Raw genomic sequence first — 6,000 nt, 5'->3', positions numbered from 1 at the left:
CTCCCCAATCACCAGCTCTGTTTTAGACCTTTTCATACAATTCCTCCCTATTTTATCAGCTGCCTGAGGCAGCCAACTACTTAGTCTCTCATTTCTGATGTTTTTCTCTCCTTTGGCTGCCTCAGTTCCTCTCCAGGTTGTCTTATTTGTCTGTTTCCCCTTTGATAAATCTGCATTATGCCTCCTTCTAACTCTGAATGCTCTGGATCCTTTCTCTACTCTCACTACTCTCTGTAATCTAACCCACAAACGTAACTTCAATGTTAACATCAGGCAGATGATGATACGTGAGATGGATAATGCTGTGTCCCTGCTGAATGGGGCAGAGGACACAGTGACAAAGGACGTGGAAGAGGTACTCAAAGTGCTGTTCACCTTGGTCTTTACAGGTCAGACTTGTCCTCAGCCACCCCAAGTGTCTGAGAGTTGTGGGAAAGTCTAGAGCAAAGAAAACTTATCCCTGGTGAAGGAGGATCAGGTTAGGGAACAAACTGGAGATGTACAGGTCCATGAGACCTGATAGAACATCCTCGTGAGTGCTGAAAGACCTGGCTGATGTTCTTGTGAGGCCACTCTCAATTAACTTTAAAAGTCTGTAGCAATTGAGGAAGGTTCATAAGGACTGGAAGGACACAAATGACACTCTTATCTTTAGGCAGTGCAAAAAGGAGGATTCAGGGAACTATAGGCCACTTAGTCTTGGTTCCTGCGAAGGTTATAGAGCAAATAATCTTGGAAATAATTTACAGGCATATAAAGGACAAGAAGGTAGGTGGGAGTAGTCAGCATGGATTTATGGAAGAGACAACATGTGTAACCATCCTAATCACTATCTGAGGGAAGACGAACTGCTCAGTGGATGAGAGGGGAGCAGCAGATGTTGCATGTCTTGGCTTTAATAATGTGTTGACACTCTTGCAGAACACCCCTACTGATAAAAAGTTGAAGTATGGCCTAAATAAATGGACAGTGAGGTGGATTGAAAACTGCCTGAAATGCCAGGCTCAAAGTATCAGTGGCATTAATTCCAGCCAGAGACCTGTCACTGGTGATAGACAGACTCCAGAGATTGATACTGCGTCCAACACTATTAAGTCTCTCACTAATGACCTGGATGAGGCAGACTGCATCTTCAGGAAGTTTCCAGATGACACAAAAGAGAATACCCCATTTGAACATTAGTAAAACCTTATTTGCGCTGAGGGTGCTCAAACTGTGGAACAAGTTTCCCAGAGAGGTTGTGGAGTCCTCACTCACTGGGTTATTAAAAAGTCAGAGGGACACTGTCCTGAGCAACCTCCTCTAGGAAAGCTTGCTTTGTGCAAGTGGTTGGACTAGGTCATGTCCTGTGGTCCCTGCCGAGCCCAAATGTTCTGTGATTCTTTGAATTGTGGTTCTGCTTCTCTACTCTTTGCTCTTCTTTTTCTACGTACTCAAACATCTCAATTTTGCTTTCTCTCCATTTGAGGAGTCCCAGCCATGACCTCCAAGCAACCTTCCCCCTTTATCACTGCAGACAACGCCATCGTCCTGTCAAATGCCCATAACTTTGATATCAGCTTCAACTCACACTCCTCTCTCAGATGCCACTTCCCAGATACTTTGAAGCCTTGCAGATCTGTTCTGTGTAACGCTTTAGGTAACACCTTTTCTCTCTTATCTATCCACCTAGGTAAACCCCTTACCTCAGACTTCACCACTGAACATCTTCATTCCTGCAGAATCCCTTTCTCTCATTTTTCTCAGCTGTAAATGCGCCCTGGTGCTATTCCCCGGATGCAAAGGCCATTTGCCCAGATATAGCATTGATTTCCCTTCTCCATTTATATCAAAACTAGGCTGTCTGGATCCAATCAACCCACACAACCATTTTCCACAGTCCATGTGCTGCATTTTCAAATGAGTGCTTTTGTATTTTCTTCCATGCGGCTCCCCATAAATATCTATGAAATAACCTTGTTATTCTCCATGTTTCTCTGCAGAAATATCTAGAAAGCCCTGACAAGAGCTAGGCTGCAGGTGCTCTATTAGAATTGCCTGTCGTGCTGACCAGCACTTTCTTATTACATCCATGGGTCTCCATCTGCCTGGCACTATCCGTGGCTTCTTTCTTAGAAGTAAGTAATTTCATCCAGAAAATGTCGATGTTTCTAGAGTGCCTGTCCCAGTAAAAATGCATCCTTGATGGGGATTGTAACACCAGTCATTGTCAGATAATAAAAAATAAACATAGATCAATGAAAGACTTGTTCCAAAGAAATTAGTGAAATTTCTCATGACTGCAGTTAGAGAAATATGCACAAGAAGCATTACAACCATCATAATTTGATTTCAACCATCAAAACACAATTAGAACATCCCACCCCAGGTACTGGAATTAGTACTCACGTTTCTTATTTGCCTTCTCAGAAATATCTAGGAATAATCCATCAAATATCTCTTGTAGAATACAGTTTTAACCTGGACGTGTGTTATTCTCAGTCTACCTGTAAACAATAGAGAAAAATCAGTGTTTTTTTAGTGATTTTTAAGTTATTTGCTATCTGAAATGAATAGAAACCAATTGCTAAGAGTTAGAGAGGGCACATAAAACAGTCATCTGTACATACGTGGTTCCTAGCATAATATCACATTAGCGATATATTAGTGCATACTTAGTCATCCCATGGAAATAAATGTATTTGTTAAATACAAAATAAGGTTTTTCTATACAGCACTTAGAATTAAATGCTTGTCCTTGGCTACCTGTGCAAACACCCGTGCCTTTACCAAAAAGAGCAATTTAACAGTTCCTCTACCGTAGTTCCAAGAGTAGTTATTTGCTTTCTTATTGTGTGATTTTACAGTCATAGAATTAGAGCTCAGGAGATGAAAGATTTTTTTTTTTGTTTATGTGGCTCTCTCAAATATTTCCTTCCTTGAATCTTTTACCTTTGTAAGAGTGAAGTGACTAAGATCTTACACAGACGCTTCTTACTGTTTCGACTCCCATCAGTAAATTTTATCTTATCTGAGTTTCTTGTGGTATCGAAGAATTCCAGTTTAAAAGTAATGATGCATGTGTGACAAACCTGTCATGCCACAAGCAGGAGGTTCAAACAAAGAGTGGCACAGCACTGGGGCTCCTTTTCTCTTATTAGCTAATTAGCCTCAAGTCTCCTCACTCAGCTCTTTTCCTTGTCTCAGGAAGACAAAGTCTCGTAGGGACTGAGGAGGTAGAGAAGACATGGCAGCAACTGGGATTGTGTAGTTTCCTTGAAAGCCACATTTACCAGGGCCAGCAACTTTCTCAGGCTACCCGCCTTCCTTCTTATGCATCCATTTTACATGCACTCTGGTGCACGAGGTCTTGCAGAATTGGAAAAAAAATAAATTAGGAAATATGAATGATGCGGTAACATGCTATTATAGAGGTGAGCTTCCACATCTTTCCTTGGCAACCTGTTTCTGCATACATGGTGCAAACCTACACTGATCTTTTAGTCTTGCCAGTTATAAATTAATTTTGAATCCAAGCAGTCCACTGGAAAGGTGCAAAGGTCACCTTTAAATAGCTGCTCTGCTACATTGCCCTTTACTCCATGGTCCATATCCTTTGGCTTCCTCCCATTAATTCTGCTTCTTGCACAACTCTCCTTTCTGCTGATTGTGTCCTCGCATGGATTATTTCTCCCTCACACGTGTTTTTCTAAGCTTCATCTCCTTTTGTGATCTCCTGCCTAAGGTTTCTAATCTCTCTGTCTTCACTGATTTATGCAGTGCCTCCCAATTTGTATCATCTGTGATTTTAATTAACATATACTCTTTTCCTGTCTTTCAGCTAATGAATGAAGATGTTTAAAGACTGGGCTCAAGACTGCTCCCTGATGTTCCCCCACTAGAAAATTCATGCGATTCAACACATTTTCATTTATTATCTCACTTTGCTAATGGCCCCTTAGATGGTTTTTAATCAACATCACACAGTCCTTATCTAAACCAATCTGAATTAATTTTGTGAGTCTCCTTTCTCACTGGCGTTCACTTCAATGAGAATGAAAACAAAAGCAGAAGAGGCCACTGCTCACCAGAATGCTTTTCTGGGAGATCTGGAAATGAGGGGGAGGTGAGACTAAACTGTTCATTCTCAGGACTCTGTTACATTTATGATCCCCCACTGCCATAATATCCATATTTCTCCTGATTTTTAATATATGTATTTTTAAACTACTTGTCAAGGTAAGGAAGTGCTATTATTTTCATTTTTATGAATAAGCTCCAGCACAGAGACAATAAGGAGGTGGTCAGCTCTGCTCCTTGAGCAGTCATGGTTACAAATTGAAAGGTTATGGATGCTTTTGCATTTACACCTCTCTCCTAGAAGTTATTGTGCCAGGCCTGTGTATTACTGGGATGACTCACAAAATGCACTATTAAAGTGATTTTATCTCTTCTAAAAAAGAATAAATTAAATATTCTGTTTCCATGCTAGTATGTACATATCTATATCATGACCTGAATGTCATTTTGAAAGTCCAGACCCAACTGGATATAAAGTGATGCCAGAAAAAGTGAGCATCAGGTACCTAGAGCACATAACTGCTTGATCCAAACCACAGGATACAGAATAAGATGTATAGTGATATCTGTTGGATCTTGTCCTAAAAGTTCTTTGTGCATCTCCTTCTCACTCAGCTGGGTGCTGAGATATTTCTGAAGACCTAGACCAAAGCGTTCTCCTTGATGTTACACGGGGAGTTTGGACTGGGTTTGAGCACAGATCTGCAAAGTTTCAAACGTGTGTCCCACCTAAGGACTTCTTTGCTATCAAGAGGATAATAACGTCATGTGATGGGCATTTAAGCTCTATGACTGCACTTCTTTGTTCCCCAAAAAGTAGGGTCTCATCTTGCCCACATGCATGAATTCCTCCACTGTCACCTCCTGGTAAAGAGTTTTCATGCAACAGTTGCATTCCTTTTGGATGAAAATATAAAATATCCTTCTGCTACATAGAAAAGGACTGGGAAATGCATTTGTAGTATGGACTTAAACTGCGTAGGCTGTTTATTTTTTGAAATAGTAATTCTGTTTCTGAATTAGCTCTGAAACATTCTCAGAAACTTCAAGTTCATAGTTTTTAATAAAAGCCATCATGAATTAAAAAAAGTAAATTATGATTATCCCTTCTTCCCTCTCATGTGAAGAAAAAAAGAAAGAAAGATAAAGAATGAAAAAGGAAAAAACCCAAATATTTCCAGGAGTATCAGCAGTCATAAAGAAACTAATAATGATCTAAGAAATTATATAGGGGAACACAGACAAAGGTAAAAACATGAAGAAGACAATTTAGAAAATATTTGCATGAACAAAACTCATAAAACCTTATATTTTTAAAACACATGTCAAAATTAATAACTGTCCTTGCTTCTGCCTTTCTTACTAATATATTTAGTGCAAAAAAACTTGCAGGACAAAATGTTTGTCACTAATATTCTCCTCATGTTTGGAAATAATTGCACATTTTTTTCACTTTCAACTTTTAAACATGGCCTAGTTGGAGATGAATTGCCTTTGACTTTCTAAAAATAAGCACAAGGAACTTATCTAAGTCCATCACCAGTGAAATTTATACAGTACACAACTTCAGTGAGGTGTAATTACCAGTGCATTGCAATAATTTATTAATGGTTTAAAAAGCCTGAACAATCAGGACCTTAGAGCAAAATGGGAAAATGGGAAGCTATGTGCCAGACCTATTATTCTGGTTTATATTAATTCAGTTATTTTACCTCTGGTGCACATTCATCTATCCATACAATGCAAATGCTCTATTGAGAAGGATGCTGAATATTGAACCTTTGACTCAATATGAAATACGAACTGAGACCTAGCTGCAATAATACTTCCATTTGCATTATTATGATTAAAATTCCTCTGAATAGGAAGCATCCAGTAATATTAATTGCAGAAATAGTGAGATTCCAATTGTCATAAATCACTGCGCAGTGAAGGCAGGCT

At 39.4% G+C, this 6,000-nt stretch overlaps 1 long non-coding RNA gene across 1 annotated transcript in view; it reads right to left on the bottom strand.

Moving 5' to 3' along the window:
• Positions 1-2,401: 2,401 nt before the first annotated feature.
• The window catches only part of LOC104277858, a 201,623-nt gene continuing 198,024 nt past the window's right edge, over positions 2,402-6,000 (bottom strand). The window contains exon 3 of the long non-coding RNA XR_717851.1: positions 2,402-2,486. This is a non-coding gene — a long non-coding RNA (uncharacterized LOC104277858). The remainder of the gene's footprint in view (positions 2,487-6,000) is intronic.

The sequence above is a fragment of the Apaloderma vittatum genome, unplaced genomic scaffold (assembly GCF_000703405.1).
Source record: "Apaloderma vittatum isolate BGI_N311 unplaced genomic scaffold, ASM70340v1 scaffold2198, whole genome shotgun sequence".
Taxonomy (NCBI): domain Eukaryota; kingdom Metazoa; phylum Chordata; class Aves; order Trogoniformes; family Trogonidae; genus Apaloderma; species Apaloderma vittatum.
The sequence above is the reverse complement of the archived record's forward strand: the minus strand, read 5'-3'. Positions and strand labels throughout refer to the sequence as shown.